Source organism: Drosophila virilis, chromosome 5 (genome assembly GCF_030788295.1).
Source record: "Drosophila virilis strain 15010-1051.87 chromosome 5, Dvir_AGI_RSII-ME, whole genome shotgun sequence".
Lineage (NCBI taxonomy): Eukaryota > Metazoa > Arthropoda > Insecta > Diptera > Drosophilidae > Drosophila > Drosophila virilis.
This window is the reverse complement of record NC_091547.1, coordinates 27,004,777-27,022,632: the sequence shown is the minus strand read 5'-3', so window position 1 is coordinate 27,022,632 and position 17,856 is coordinate 27,004,777.

Below are 17,856 nucleotides of genomic sequence, written 5' to 3'. Positions count from 1 at the left end.
CGGACAGACAGACGGACATGGCTAGATCGACTCGGCTATTGGTGCTGATCAAGAATATATATACTTTATGGGAATATATATACTTATGGAGATGCTTCCTTCTGCCTGTTACATACATTTGGATTTTGCACAAATGCAATATACCCTTATACCCATTTTTAATGGGTTCAGGGTATAAAAAACAAGTTTCGTACAATATCGTTACACTCGAAAGGTGAAATTTTTCTTATTTTTTTCAAATATTTTAAAAACTATGAGCATTTAAATGTCTAAGTTATTATATAATATTCCTTTGATATACATTTTCAAAAAAATAATATTACTATACTTCTAAGATTACTGAAACAAAAGAAAGTTAAACAACAAAAAGTTTTATATAATTTCGTTCATTTCGTTAATTTCGAATGAAGTCAAGTCCCAGAGTTCCGTAACATAGTACGGGAAATTCATTATGAACTATTTGGAAGTCGTGACTGATTATAAAATAATCGAAGAGTAAATCAATTGTAGCTAGTCCAACTGGTTGTATTGTTCCCTGACCAATTCCTGTTAAATTTGTTTTGAAATCTTGAGTGATTTCAGAACATAAGCTATTATCCTTTATAATCGATATGTTAGCTCCAGTATCTACTATTAATGGTAATGGTTTATTATTTTTTTGGTTATGTATTTTTAATATATTGCTGAGACTAAGGCTTAGATTAAAAACTTTTATGTTGAGTTGCTCAAGGGTGTTTGAGTGTTTTCCGAGTTATCTTGTGTAACTCGTACTTGATTGTTAGTTCTATTGCCTCTATTTTATCCGTCTCTTCTCGAGCCGCCTTAAGAGTTGGTATTGTTATCATTTTTATTATATTATATCATTATTATTGTACTGTTGGCCACTTTTGATATAGTTACGGTCTATATACTAACGGTGTGAGTAATTTTGGTAATACATAATAGTAATTGTTTATTCGGCTGCATCATTGGATGTTTCAATGAATGCAGATATTGCTTCGTACATATTGTCAAATAGACGAGAACGCAGAACTGTCTTAACATCTTTAATTAGGCACTTTATCTTCATTGCTGATACAGCCAGTTTGGTACTTAATGATTTTGCTTGTTCTAGGGTATATTTTCTTTTTCTAGAGACTTAGACTATTTTTCTATTTCCTGAGTATACACGTTAGGTGTCTTGTTTTTCTGCGAAAGATTCAATAATCTTGCCGATATATTTTCAATTGACTCATCCTTTACGTTAGCTTTGAGTCTGATGATTATTTGATCTACCGTATTTTCATGGCTTATTATATTTCTATCTGGTCCTTTTAGTTTTGATTAAAGACAGAGCTAAGAGTTCATGTGCGAGCTATATTGCTTTTATAATTTCCAATGCATCTATGAAACTACGTAGATTTTCATCTTAACCGCAGAAGTCCGGTATAATCTTTGATGCACTGATTATAAGTTCAATATTGGTTAGCTCCATGACAACTAAATTTAATTTAGTTTTTTCCCGTTGCTATGTATTAGTGTTCGTAGTTCATTAAAACACTCTACTAATACCTGTGCATGCTTGCTGATATGCTCTTCATATATATGCAAAATCCTAAGAAGATCGAACCACTTTATCATATAGCTGCCATAGGAACGATCGGTCGAAAAAAGAGTTGTTGTATGAAAAAACATTTTGCTTTTCAGGATATATCGACCAAACTCGACATTTATCGACAGTATCGCTTCTTGATCTTTTGTGACTTCAGGACGTTGGGCTTAAAAGCGTTCTCATGAGTTTGCATAGGCAAATCTACTGGATCTTTTCCTGCGCAGGAGTTTAACTTGGGCTTACCATTGATAACAGATATGTCAATGGTCTATGGTCTGTTTTAATTGTGAAATGCTTACCATATATGTATGGTCGAGAATGCGGTTTTGCCCAGTGGATTGCTGCCAACTCATGTTCGGTTGTATTTTTATTTCTTTCTCATTTTGTAAATGAACGAGAAGCATATGCTACAGACATGTTTATCTCCATACGTTTGAATCAAAACTGCCTCGCAGGCTAGTTTATTGGCATATGTTATGACGCAAATTTATTTGCTGAAATCTGAGTATTTTAGTATAGTAGGCTTCAGAGGAGCTTTTTTTATCATTCGAAAGCTTTTTGGCATTCATCGGACGACTCAAACTTTACAATCCTTTGACATCTTGTTATGTGAATAATCTGCAAAGTTTTTTATAAAACGTCTGTAATAATTGCAAAATGCAACGAATCATCTAGCGCTATCAGCGTCATATCAGCATGAAATATTTTTTGTCATCTGGCAAAATATCTTGATCAGTACACTTATGACCTAGAAAAGTCAATTCGTGCATGAAAAATGAACATTTTTGTGGATGTAAATTAAGGTTGTGCCTACACAAGTCAAAAACGTTTGCTAAGTTTTTGATCATGTGGTTTTCGGGACAACCGATGACGTTTAAGTCGTCCATGTACAAGAAAGCTTTCGAAGGTTCTATCCGGAAAAGCAATGGTCATCATTCTTTGAAAAGAATCAGGAGCTATTTCTAGACTATATGGTAATCGTATAAAACGATAGGAACCATTGCTAGAATTTTCTTCTTATTCTATTTGGTGAAAGCCGGACATTAATCTAAGCATGAGAAATATTTTGCTCTGCCTAGTTGGTCAAGAATATCATCTTTATTTGGGAGTGGAAATTTGTCAGACAAGAGTTTTTTGTCAATTTGACGATAGTGTCTGGCTACGCAGCCAAAAAAACTGGAGCGACCTCGCAACTGATGAGAGTAGCATTTTAATTTATCTTATATTACTCGCTCTGCAAAGCAATTGCCTAAGTTTTGCTCTTAAGAATATATTAACATAGAACTGCCGCTCTTCGCTGTAACGATCGTTTTATTGCCCTAGCTTTACTTATGAGAAGGCCTCAATGCTGCGCATCGGGCTAGTTAAGTTCGTTCGCTTCATGGATTTGGTACACATCGGCCACTTGCATTACTCAAAATTATAACTAATAATTGGCGCTTCGCTAAAATTGGCACGTACCGATTCGGGCTCGCTTGTCTACATAACACTATTGACTATGAAATATAGAAACAAATGGAAATACAAGAAATAAAATAAGGTTAATTATTTCTATTGGTGAAAGCTATTGAAAAAGCTAAATAGCGCAACAGTTTGGTGACCCCGACGGGAACTGTTGTTGTAAGGTTAATTGCTTTACATTAAAGCAATAATCTTAAAAGACACCACCTGATATTTCGTTTTATGCATTTTATACACTACATTTCATATACTACCTACTCTTTCGTTCGCTTAAAGTCTTTGCACATTCGTGCGGTACTTCTGTAAAAGCTATTGCCGTAACTTCGTTACAAAGCTTGACACGCGCGTTCGCCGCATGTACTAGCGATCACCGTTGTTAGTTACTCAGCTATTTTCGCTCAGCTATTTTCGCCCTGGTTACACAGAATGGGCCGATTTTATTCTATGTTCACAACCATCATAGAAAATCATCCTGATTTAGCAGATATCGAAAAGCTCCAGCATCTTCTATCGTGCCTGAAGGATTCAGCGCTGGACGCGATTCGATCATTGGAAATAACAAACGATAATTATGCCATAGCACTTAAATTATTGGAGAAAAGGTTTAATAATAGACGGTTGGTTATTCAGGCACGCATACTTGAGATATTAGGGCTCAAGAGGGTGGCAGGCGGATCGGCCGTGTCGCTAAGAGAGTTATCCGACCAATTCAACGCACATATTCGCGCGTTAAAGATCATGGGCAACTCCGAACAGATCGCTGGATGCATCATTGTGCAGATTATTTTGCAAAAGCTGAACGTAACATCACACACCAAGTGGGAAAAAGGCTAAAGGCTTCGTCATTCGTCAACTTAATACCGTCGTGGGAGCATATGGCTACGTTTCTGGAGCAGAGCCATCAGGTGGGAAAAGCTAAAGCAATTAACACAAGTAGATTGTCATTTATCGCCTCTAACCACGAAGCCCCTGTCTGTTTCTTTTGTGACAGCCCTGGTCATAATATCTATAATTGTGTCCGATTTGGAAATTCGAACCCTGCATTACGGCTTAGGGAGGCAAATTGAGTTGTATTGTGCTTGAATTGCCTAAAGATAGGTCACCAATTGCGATCATGCAGCTCTGGATGCTGTCGGACCTGCAGGGCGAAACATCATTCGCTTCTGCATTTGAATAATAATAATTCTGTATTTCAGTCTGGTCAGCTGACTGAGCCTGCTAATTCATCGGCGATATCCCATGCCTCTTTCGCTAAGTCGTCGCCATCTAACTCCACCTCTCTTGTTGCCCAGTCTTTCAGTAGTGATGTCGTCCTTTTGGCTACTGCTATGGTCTTCTTTAAAAATCGGTCCGGCACTTTGATACCTTGTCGTGCCCTTTTGGATTCCGGCTCTCAGCTTCACCTTATAACTTCGCGCCTTTCTCAACAGCTTCAGATAAAGAAGCACAATTCCTCATCCATTGTCTCTGGTCTACAAGATTCTCGTTTTGAAACAGAAGGAAACATGGTAACTATCACAATACAGTCTCAAGTCTCTGAATACTCAACATGCCTCACAGCTCGGGTAGCGCCTAACAAAACTGATAGTCAACCGAGTTTTACTATCAACACAACGAATTGGAACATTCCCGATAACATAAAACTTTCAGATCCGTCTTTCTTTAAAACTCAACGCGTGGACTTCCTGCTTGGAGCTAGCCTGTTTTACGACCTTCTCAGAGTCGGACAGATAAGGCTTCTCCCAGGACTACTGTGTCTTCAAAAAACACGGCTTGGTTGGGTAGTTTCAGAAGGCGGACCTTGCTTAAGTGGTTCTACGTTAATGGCAAAGCAAAGCAAGCTTGAGTCAAGTTCTGAAGAACGTGCTGATGAATTGGTGCGAAGATTTTGGGAGATAAAAGAGAAGGAACAAAATATTTTTCTATTTCCTGAGTATACACGTTAGGTGTCTTGTTTTTCTGCGAAAGATTCAATAATCTTGGCGATATATTTTCAATTGACTCATCCTTTACGTTAGCTTTGAGTCTGATGATTATTTGATCTACCGTATTTTCATGGCTTATTATATTTCTATCTGGTCCTTTTAGTTTTGATTAAAGACAGAGCTAAGAGTTCATGTGCGAGCTATATTGCTTTTATAATTTCCAATGCATCTATGAAACTACGTAGATTTTCATCTTAACCGCAGAAGTCCGGTATAATCTTTGATGCACTGATTATAAGTTCAATATTGGTTAGCTCCATGACAACTAATTTTAATTTAGTTTTTTCCCGTTGCTATGTATTAGTGTTCGTAGTTTATTAAAACACTCTACTAATACCTGTGCATGCTTGCTGATAGTTTCAGTAAGAATATTTCTATTTTGTGAGAGACATTTGGATTTTCAAGATATCATGACCTAACACGGCATTTATTAGTTTTACTATGCTCTTCATATATATGCAAAATCCTAAGAAGATCGAACCACTTTATCATATAGCTGCCATAGGAACGATCGGTCGAAAAAAGAGTTGTTGTATGAAAAAACATTTTGCTTTTCAGGATATATTGACCAAACTCGGCATTTATCGACAGTATCGCTTCTTGATCTTTTGTGACTTCAGGACGTTGGGCTTAAAAGCGTTCTCATGAGTTTGCATAGGCAAATCTACTTGATCTTTTCCTGCGCAGGAGTTTAACTTGGGCTTACCATTGATAACAGATATGTCAATGGTCTATGGTCTGTTTTAATTGTGAAATGCTTACCATATATGTATGGTCGAGAATGCGGTTTTGCCCAGTGGATTGCTGCCAACTCATGTTCGGTTGTATTTTTATTTCTTTCTCATTTTGTAAATGAACGAGAAGCATATGCTACAGACATGTTTATCTCCATACGTTTGAATCAAAACTGCCTCGCAGGCTAGTTTATTGGCATATGTTATGACGCAAATTTATTTGCTGAAATCTGAGTATTTTAGTATAGTAGGCTTCAGAGGAGCTTTTTTTATCATTCGAAAGCTTTTTGGCATTCATCGGACGACTCAAACTTTACAGTCCTTTGACATCTTGTTATGTGAATAATCTGCAAAGTTTTTTATAAAACGTCTGTAATAATTGCAAAATGCAACGAATCTTCTAGCGCTATCAGCGTCACATCAGCATGAAATATTTTTTGTCATCTGGCAAAATATCTTGATCAGTACACTTATGACCTAGAAAAGTCAATTCGTGCATGAAAAATGAACATTTTTGTGGATGTAAATTAAGGTTGTGCCTACACAAGTCAAAAACGTTTGTTAAGTTTTTGATCATGTGGTTTTCGGAACAACCGATGACGTTTAAGTCGTCCATGTACAAGAAAGCTTGTGAAGGTTCTATCCGGAAAAGCAATGGTCATCATTCTTTGAAAAGAATCAGGAGCTATTTCTAGACTATATGGTAATCGTATAAAATGATAGGAACCATTGCTAGAATTTTCTTCTTATTCTATTTGGTAAAAGCTGGACATTAATCTAAGCATGAGAAATATTTTGCTCTGCCTAGTTGGTCAAGAATATCATCTTTATTTGGGAGTGGAAATTTGTCAGACAAGAGTTTTTTGTCAATTTGACGATAGTGTCTGGCTACGCAGCCAAAAAAACTGGAGCGACCGCGCAACTGATAAGAGTAGCATTTTAATTTATCTTATATTACTCGCTCTGCAAAGCAATTGCCTAAGTTTTGCTCTTAAGAATATATTAACATAGAACTGCCGCTCTTCGCTGTAACGATCGTTTTATTGCCCTAGCTTTACTTATGAGAAGGCCTCAATGCTGCGCATCGGGCTAGTTAAGTTCGTTCGCTTCATGGATTTGGTACACATCGGCCACTTGCATTACTCAAAATTATAACTAATAATTGTCGCTTCTCTAAAATTGGCACGTACCGATTCGGGCTCGCTTGTCTACATAACACTATTGACTATGAAATATAGAAACAAATGGAAATACAAGAAATAAAATAAGGTTAATTATTTCTATTGGTGAAAGCTATTGAAAAAGCTAAATAGCGCAACAGTTTGGTGACCCCGACGGGAACTGTTGTTGTAAGGTTAATTGCTTTACATTAAAGCAATAATCTTAAAAGACACCACCTGATATTTCGTTTTATGCATTTTATACACTACACTTTATATACTACCTACTCTTTCGTTCGCTTAAAGTCTTTGCACATTCGTGCGGTACTTCTGTAAAAGCTATTGCCGTTGCTTCGTTACAAAGCTTGACACGCGCGTTCGCCGAAGTTATTACAGCTAGTGTTCTTTGAACGGTTTGCATGTACTAGCGATCACCGTTGTTAGTTACTCAGCTATTTTCGCTCAGCTATTTTCTATGTTCACAACCGTCATAGAAAATCATCCTGATTTAGCAGATATCGAAAAGCTCCAGCATCTTCTATCGTGCCTGAAGGATTCAGCGCTGGACGCGATTCGATCATTGGAAATAACAAACGATAATTATGCCATAGCACTTAAATTATTGGAGAAAAGGTTTAATAATAGACGGTTGGTTATTCAGGCACGCATACTTGAGATATTGGGGCTCAAGAGGGTGGCAGGCGGATCGGCCGTGTCGCTAAGAGAGTTATCCGACCAATTCAACGCACATATTCGCGCGTTAAAGATCATGGGCAACTCCGAACAGATCGCTGGATGCATCATTGTGCAGATTATTTTACAAAAGCTGAACGTAACATCACACGCCAAGTGGGAAAAAGGCTAAAGGCTTCGTCATTCGTCAACTTAATACCGTCGTGGGAGCATATGGCTACGTTTCTGGAGCAGAGCCATCAGGTGGGAAAAACTAGAGCAATTAACACAAGTAGATTGTCATTTATCGCCACTAACCACGAAGCCCCTGTCTGTTTCTTTTGTGACAGCCCTGGTCATAATATCTATAATTGTGCCCGATTTAGGGAGGCAAAACGAGTTGTATTGTGCTTGAATTCCCTAAAGATAGGTCACCAATTGCGATCATGCAGCTCTGGATGCTGTCGGACCTGCGGGGCGAAACATCATTCGCTTCTGCATTTGAATAATAATAATTCTGTATTTCCGTCTGGTCAGCTGACTGAGCCTGCTAATTCATCGGCGATATCCCATGCCTCTTTCGCTAAGTCGTCGCCATCTAACTCCACCTCTCTTGTTGCCCAGTCTTTCAGTAGTGATGTCGTCCTTTTGGCTACTGCTATGGTCTTCTTTAAAAATCGGTCCGGCACTTTGATACCTTGTCGTGCCCTTTTGGATTCCGGCTCTCAGCTTCACCTTATAACTTCGCGCCTTTCTCAACAGCTTCAGATAAAGAAGCACAATTCCTCATCCATCGTCTCTGGTCTACAAGATTCTCGTTTTGAAACAGAAGGAAACATGGTCACTATCACAACATAGTCTCAAGTCTCTGAATACTGAACATGCCTCACAGCTCGGGTAGCGCCTAACAAAACTGATAGTCAACCGAGTTTTACTATCAACACAACGAATTGGAACATTCCCGATAACATAAAACTTTCAGATCCGTCTTTCTTTAAAACTCAACGCGTGGACTTCCTGCTTGGAGCTAGCCTGTTTTACGACCTTCTCAGAGTCGGCCAGATAAGGCTTCTCCCAGGACTACTGTGTCTTCAAAAAACACGGCTTGGTTGGGTAGTTTCTGAAGGCGGACCTTGCTTAAGTGGTTCTACGTTAATGGCAAAGCAAAGTAAGCTTGAGTCAAGTTCTGAAGAACGTGCTGATGAATTGGTGCGAAGATTTTGGGAGATAAAAGAGAAGGAAGAAAATATTTTTCTATTTCCTGAGTATACACGTTAGGTGTCTTGTTTTTCTGCGAAAGATTCAATAATATTGGCGATATATTTTCAATTGACTCATCCTTTACGTTAGCTTTGAGTCTGATGATTATTTGATCTACCGTATTTTCATGGCTTATTATATTTCTATCTGGTCCTTTTAGTTTTGATTAAAGACAGAGCTAAGAGTTCATGTGCGACCTATATTGCTTTTATAATTTCCAATGCATCTATGAAACTACGTAGATTTTCATCTTAACCGCAGAAGTCCGGTATAATCTTTGATGCACTGATTATAAGTTCAATATTGGTTAGCTCCATGACAACTAATTTTAATTTAGTTTTTTCCCGTTGCTATGTATTAGTGTTCGTAGTTCATTAAAACACTCTACTAATACCTGTGCATGCTTGCTGATAGTTTCAGTAAGAATATTTCTATTTTGTGAGAGACATTTGGGTTTTCAAGATATCATGACCTAACACGACATTTTTTAGTTTTACTATGCTCTTCATATATATGCAAAATCCTAAGAAGATCGGACCACTTTATCATATAGCTGCCATAGGAACGATCGGTCGAAAAAAGAGTTGTTGTATGAAAAAACATTTTGCTTTTCAGGATATATTGACCAAACTCGACATTTATCGACAGTATCGCTTCTTGATCTTTTGTGACTTCAGGACGTTGGGCTTAAAAGCGTTCTCATGAGTTTGCATAGGCAAATCTACTTGATCTTTTCCTGCGCAGGAGTTTAACTTGGGCTTACCATTGATAACAGATATGTCAATGGTCTATGGTCTGTTTTAATTGTGAAATGCTTACCATATATGTATGGTCGAGAATGCGGTTTTGCCCAGTGGATTGCTGCCAACTCATGTTCGGTTGTATTTTTATTTCTTTCTCATTTTGTAAATGAACGAAAAGCATATGCTACAGACAAATGTTTATCTCCATACGTTTGAATCAAAACTGCCTCGCAGGCTAGTTTATTGGCATATGTTATGACGCAAATTTATTTGCTGAAATCTGAGTATTTTAGTAAAGTAGGCTTTAGAGGAGCTTTTTTTAACATTCGAAAGCTTTTTGGCATTCATCGGAGGACTCAAACTTTACAGTCCTTTGACATCTTGTTATGTGAATAATCTGCCAAGTTTTTTATAAAACGTCTGTAATAATTGCAAAATGCAACGAATCTTCTAGCGCTATCAGCGTCATATCAGCATGAAATATTTTTTGTCATCTGGCAAAATATCTTGATCAGTACACTTATGACCTAGAAAGTCAATTCGTGCATGAAAAATGAACATTTTTTTGGATGTAAATTAAGGTTGTGCCTACACAAGTCAAAAACGTTTGTTAAGATTTTGATCATGTGGTTATCGGAACAACCGATGACGTTTAAGTCGTCCATGTACAAAAAAGCTTGTAAAGGTTCTATCCGGAAAAGCAATGGTCATCATTCTTTGAAAAGAATCAGGAGCTATTTCTAGACTATATGGTAATCGTATAAAACGATAGGAACCATTGCTAGAATTTTCTTCTAATTCCATTTGGTGAAAGCTGGACATTAATCTAAGCATGAGAAATATTTTGCTCTGCCTAGTTGGTCAAGAATATCATCTTTATTTGGGAGTGGAAATTTGTCAGACAAGAGTTTTTTGTCAATTTGACGATAGTGTCTGGCTACGCAGCCAAAACAACTGGAGCGACCTCGCAACTGATAAGAGTAGCATTTTAATTTATCTTATATTACTCGCTCTGCAAAGCAATTGCCTAAGTTTTGCTCTTAAGAATATATTAACATAGAACTGCCGCTCTTCGCTGTAACGATCGTTTTATTGCCCTAGCTTTACTTATGCGAAGGCCTCAATGCTGCGCATCGGGCTAGTTAAGTTCGTTCGCTTCATGGATTTGGTACACATCGGCCACTTGCATTACTCAAAATTATAACTAATAATTGTCGCTTCGCTAAAATTGGCACGTACCGATTCGGACTCGCTTGTCTACATAACACTATTGTTCTTAAATAATAAGCACAGGCCAACTCGGATCTGCCTGCTTTTTGTATATTTATGAAATATAGAAACAAATGGGAATACAAGAAATAAAATAAGGTTAATTATTTCTATTGGTAAAAGCTATTGAAAAAGCTCAATAGCGCAACAGTTTGGTGACCCCGACGGGAACTGTTGTTGTAAGGTTAATTGCTTTACATTAAAGCAATAATCTTAAAAGACACCACCTGACATTTCGTTTTATGCATTTTATACACTACACTTTATATACTACCTACTCTTTCGTTCGCTTAAAGTCTTTGCACATTCGTGCGGTACTTCTGTAAAAGCTATTGCCGTTGCTTCGTTACAAAGCTTGACACGCGCGTTCGCCGAAGTTATTACAGCTAGTGTTCTTTGAACGGTTTGCATGTACTAGCGATCACCGTTGTTAGTTACTCAGCTATTTTCGCTCAGCTATTTTCGCCCTGGTTACACAGAATGGGCCGATTTTATTCTATGTTCACAACCGTCATAGAAAATCATCCTGATTTAGCAGATATCGAAAAGCTCCAGCATCTTCTATCGTGCCTGAAGGATTCAGCGCTGGAAGCGATTCGATCATTGGAAATAACAAACAATAATTATGCCATAGCACTTAAATTATTGGAGAAAAGTTTTAATAATAGACGGTTGGTTATTCAGGCACACATACTTGAGATATTGGGGCTCAAGAGGGTGGCAGGCGGATCGGCCGTGTCGCTAAGAGAGTTATCCGACCAATTCAACGCACATATTCGCGCGTTAAAGATCATGGGCAACTCCGAACAGATCGCTGGATGCATCATTGTGCAGATTATTTTACAAAAGCTGAACGTAACATCACACGCCAAGTGGGAAAAAGGCTAAAGGCTTCGTCATTCGTCAACTTAATACCGTCGTGGGAGCATATGGCTACGTTTCTGGAGCAGAGCCATCAGGTGGGAAAAACTAGAGCAATTAACACAAGTAGATTGTCATTTATCGCCACTAACCACGAAGCCCCTGTCTGTTTCTTTTGTGACAGCCCTGGTCATAATATCTATAATTGTGCCCGATTTAGGGAGGCAAAACGAGTTGTATTGTGCTTGAATTGCCTAAAGATAGGTCACCAATTGCGATCATGCAGCTCTGGATGCTGTCGGACCTGCGGGGCGAAACATCATTCGCTTCTGCATTTGAATAATAATAATTCTGTATTTCCGTCTGGTCAGCTGACTGAGCCTGCTAATTCATCGGCGATATCCCATGCCTCTTTCGCTAAGTCGTCGCCATCTAACTCCACCTCTCTTGTTGCCCAGTATTTCAGTAGTGATGTCGTCCTTTTGGCTACTGCTATGGTCTTCTTTAAAAATCGGTCCGGCACTTTGATACCTTGTCGTGCTCTTTTGGATTCCGGCTCTCAGCTTCACCTTATAACTTCGCGCCTTTCTCAACAGCTTCAGATAAAGAAGCACAATTCCTCATCCATCATCTCTGGTCAACAAGATTCTCGTTTTAAAACAGAAGGAAACATGGTCACTATCACAATATAGTTTCATGTCTCTGAATACTGAACATGCCTCACAGCTCGGGTAGCGCCTAACAAAACTGATAGTCAACCGAGTTTTACTATCAACACGACGAATTGGAACATTCCCGATAACATAAAACTTTCAGATCCGTCTTTCTTTAAAACTCAACGCGTGGACTTCCTGCTTGGAGCTAGCCTGTTTTACGACCTTCTCAGAGTCGGCCAGATAAGGCTTCTCCCAGGACTACCGTGTCTTCAAAAAACACGGCTTGGTTGGGTAGTTTCTGAAGACGGACCTTGCTTAAGTGGTTCTACGTTAATGGCAAAGCAAAGCAAGCTTGAGTCAAGTTCTGAAGAACGTGCTGATGAATTGGTGCGAAGATTTTGGGAGATAGAAGAGAAGATAGAAGAGAAGGAAGAAAATATTTGTGACGAATATTTCGTAAAAACTCATATTAGTATGCCTAGTGGTCAATATTCAGTTTGTTTACCCTTCAAGTGAAGTTTGGAATGTCTGGGGACGTCATACCAACAAGCCTTTCGTCGCTTCCTGACCCTGGAACGCAAAATTCAAAATCGTCCAGATCTGAAGATTCAATATTCTAAAGGAATACTTGGATCTTCGTCATATGTCGCATATTGCTCCAGATTCTATTGGACTTTGTCAATACTTTGTTCCTCATCACTGTGTCTTTAAAAAAGACAGTTCAACGACAAAGCAGCTACCTCGTCAGGTTTTTCATTAAATGAAATATTGATGGCTGGACCTGTTATTCAAAGCTCGCTGTTTCATATTCCTCTTCGCTTTCGTAATTTCCCGATCGCCCTAACAGGAGATATAGGAAAAATGTATCGATGCGTACGCGTTTCAGCACCGGGCAATTTTCTCCAATGCATTCTGTGGCGAACAAGATATAAAGATTTTTAAGCTGGATACGGTTACATACGGAACAAAGCCAGCTTCATTCCTCTCTGTCCGTGTTATGCATCAGCTATCTATGGATGAAGAACATAATATTCCAATTGAATCTCGGACTCTGCGGCAAGACTTCTACGTTGACGACATCATTTCAGGCGTTGATTCAATTCGAGAAGCATAGGAAATTCTTAATCAGACGGCTAGAATGTTGGCAAGTGGGGGCTTCAAGTTGCGAAAGTGGTGCTCAAACAATGCTGCTGTACTGAAAGGGTTACCCGATGAGAACAGAGAATCTTCTCTGATGATGGTAGTGACATCACCAAAACTCTTGGACTCGCTTGGGACTCAACGTCGGATCGCTTGCTGTTTTCTTTTTCGTCCATTCAGCAGAGATCCAAACCGTCCAAAAGATCAATACTATCGACCATAGCTCGCTTGAATGACCCGCTTGGACTCATAGGGCGGGTAATCGCCAAGGCTAAAATCTTTTTGATCTGGAAGGAGAAGATTGAGTGGGATGAGAGCTTGCCATCATCACTAGCAACAGCTTGCCATGATCTTTGCTGTAGTTTTGAAAAGGCACAGTTTCTTAAATTTCTTCGACATATGGGGCCTGTGTCTACGTCCTTTGTCGACGATCATCAGCCAGTTGTCAGCTGTTGTGTTCCAAATCGCGTATAGCTCCTCTAAAAACAATCACAGCTCCAAAGCTAGAGCTTTGTGGCGCCGTCTTTCTATCTAATATCATGCGTGAGATATCAAATGAATCTCTTTGATGAAAAATTCTACTGTTGGTCGGATTCTTCTGTATGCCTTTCCTGGATAAGGAACGAGCCCTGCTCAACGTGTTTGTAGCTAATCGCGTTACAACAGTTCAAGAGCTAACTAAGGGCATGGAATGGCGCTACGTGTCTACTTCACTTAACCCGGCAGATATACTCTCGAGAGGATGAATTAGATTAATCGTCAGTGTGGTTCAACGGCTCAGAATTTCTAGTTAAGAACAAATTGGAAGAGACAGAACTCGAACTTAAAAAACGGGTCCTTATTGCGTCATCTGCCTTCGTTGATATAACTGCCACTTGTAAATACGTCAACTCATTTAATACAATGCAGCGTATATTCAGATATATTTATAAATTCATACACAGAAGCAGGCATCCTGGACTAATAGTGTGTAATATACAACATGGAACCCAACTCTTATTAAGGCTCGTCCAGAGAGCACACCTGTGGAAAGAGATCAAATCATTGTAATCGAGAAGAATTGTTAAGCCGTCCAGTTGTATCGCATCACTTAACCCTTTTTTGGACGATTTCGGCATTCTTAGAGTCGATGGGCGCTTGAAAAACTCTTCGCTGGGTATCGACGCTCGCCGTCAAATAATTCTCCCGTGTCACCATCCCATCACAGATTCAGTCATCAGACGGTTTCATAGCCGGGACTTACACGCTGGTCCACGGGCACTTCATGCTCATATTCGGTTGCAGTATTGGCCGATTGCTGGAAGGAAGACCGTATCCAAGGTGGTTGGAAAATGTGTGAGATGCTTTCGTGCCAAGCCTCGATTAGTAGAGCTGGCTGATCTGCCCAAAGAACGTTTGACTGCATGTCGAGCCTTTGAAGTCTCTGGCGTTAGCTATTGTGGACCATTTTTCAATAAGCCAGATGTATGAAATAAAGCTCTAATCAAATTTTACATGGGGGTCTTCGTCTGCTTCGCGACTTAAGCGGTTCACCTCGAACTGGTCAAGGATCTGTCGACAGCTTCATTCTTGAATGCGCTTAAGAGGTTTATATCGACTCGAGGCAGACCATCTCAGATATGGTCAGATAACGCTAGCAACTTTGTCGGCGCCAATATCTAGCTTCTGGATCTCAAGCGTCTATTCATCAGTCGCGATCATATTGATTTAGCGCATACATTTTGCATGGCTGATTTCATTGATTGGAAATTTATACCTCCTCGTTCACCGCATTTGGCCTTTGGGAAGCAGCAGTGAAGGCAACGAAGCATCATTTTTATCGTGCTGTTGGATCCTGTGTTCTCAACTTCAAAGAGTTTCGCAACCTAATCTGCCACATAGCATCGATAATTAATTCCAGGCCTTCCATCTAGATGTGCTCACTCCAGCTCATTTGTTGATTGGTGGAAAAAACGAGAAGAGCTGCAAGCAAGCTGTGCCTATTGCCCATCAGACAATCTGTTGAAAGCCCATGCCTTCCAACGGAGGGAGAATGTCTGGCTACGCAGCTAAAACAACTGGAGCGACTCGCAACTGATAAGAGCAGCATCTTAATTTATTTTATAATACTCGCTCTGCAAAGCAATTGCCTAAATTTTGCTCTTAAGAATATATTTACATAGAACTGCCGCTCTTAAGAAATATAGAAACAAATTGGAACACAAGAAATTAAATAAGGATAATTATTTTTATTTGTTAAAGCCGTTGAAAAAGCTCAATAGCGCAACAGATAGTCTATAACTAATCGCCTTTTTTTGGTATCGAAACCAGGTAATGCCTTTGGGACAAGAAGTATAGGGATGTTATATTCCGATACAGACGGCTTTACAATTTTATCCGAGATAAGTTTTTCGACTTGATAATAAACTTCCTCTTTATGAGCATGAGGAGTTCTGTAGTTCTTAATATAAAATGGCTCACTATCTTTTAGTCTTAGTTTCTGTTTATAAAAATTATTGGTTGTTATGGATTCGGTTTCGAGTCCGAACATGTCTGTATATTTGGATTATGGGGGAAAGTTAATTTTTATTTTTTTCATCACCGTTTCTTGGCGATCTTTGCTAATTGCATGGACTGTTTCATGGTCACTTAGCTTTTCTATTTTAATGTCGGTAAGATTTACTTTTTTTATTGAATTTGTTGTATTTAAAATTCGGACAAATGTTTGCTGATTATTGAAAATAGTATTCCCAATGAATATTCCTTTATCAATTTCTTGTATTGGAATTTAAATATGGTTTTCTGGCGAAACAATATTGTTTTGACGGACTACTACAGAACATGCTGGAAGTATTGTGGCATTATTATCACAAGTGTGAGTTATTGGTAGTTTAATTGGATTATTTAAATCATTTGGGCAAAGTATTAAAAAATCACATGTTTGTGTGAAATCTAATTGGCAGTTATACTTTTTAAAGAAGTCTATACCAATAATGCCATCGCTGGCTATTGGGATATCATGTCAGACTATGTGAAAGTCGTGCGAAATGACATATTTTCTGGTAGATAATTCTACAAATGCTTAACCTTTTGAAAGAACTGAACCTTCACCGATTCCAGATTTTTGAGTTTTAATGAAGATACTGAGGCTTAGATTGACTCTGTGTACTTTGGGTTTTCTTGGTGCATATATTGGGGATTTTGTTGATTTTCCGAGTAAGTCTGAGTATTTCGGACATTATTGTTGTGGCCTCGATACGAGCTGCCACGGCCTCTAGAGTTTCCTCTATTTTGACATTGTTATTATTGTAGCCGCCTCTGTTGTATGGTCGGCCTCTATTATTACCTCTATCGCGGCTTCCATCACGATGAGAGTAATGATAATAAAGGACTGTATAAGTTTGTCCGGTTGCTTCTGTGCAACTATCGAAAAACTTTGATATGTCATCATTCATGTTGTGGAATGTTTCTGCCTGCATAATAAGTTTTACCTTATCTATAGCGCACTTCTTGGCCATGGCTTTTACAGCTTGGGCTGTGCTGTATTTGGTGGCTAAATCTGAATTTAAGCCATCATTTATATAAGCATCTGCCAGGGCTTTTGCCAGTTGCTCAATTTCTTGTGTATAAATGTTGGCAGTTTTGTTCTCTTGCTGTAGGTTTAGGAGTTTAGCTGATAGTACTTCAACTGATTCTCTTTTTACCGTTCTTGATAATTATGCAATTATTTCGGCGATTGTTTATTCATCGCTTATAAAATTTCGTGCATGGCCTTTTAATATTGTCTTTATAAGACTGACAGCTGTTGCTTCATGATCTTCTTTTAGTGAGTCTATAAGACTCAAAGCATCTTTAAAGCTTTGTACGTTTTCTCCCTTGCCATCAAACTCTGTTAGGAGCGATGAGGCTAGTTTGACCAAACGATTAAGTCGTCCATGTACAAGAAAGCTTGTGAAGGTTCTATCCGGAAAAGCAATGGTCATCATTCTTTGAAAAGAATCAGGAGCTATTTCTAGACTATATGGTAATCGTATAAAACGATAGGAACCATTGCTAGAATTTTCTTCTAATTCTATTTGGTGAAAGCCGGACAATAATCTAAGCATGAGAAGTATTTTGCTCTGCCTAGTTGGTCAAGAATATCATCTTTATTTGGGAGTGGAAATTTGTCAGACAAGAGTTTTTTGTCAATTTGACGATAGTGTCTGGCTACGCAGCCAAAACAACTGGAGCGACCTCGCAACTGATAAGAGTAGCATTTTAATTTATCTTATATTACTCGCTCTGCAAAGTAATTGCCTAGGTTTTGCTCTTAAGAATATATTAACATAGAACTGCCGCTCTT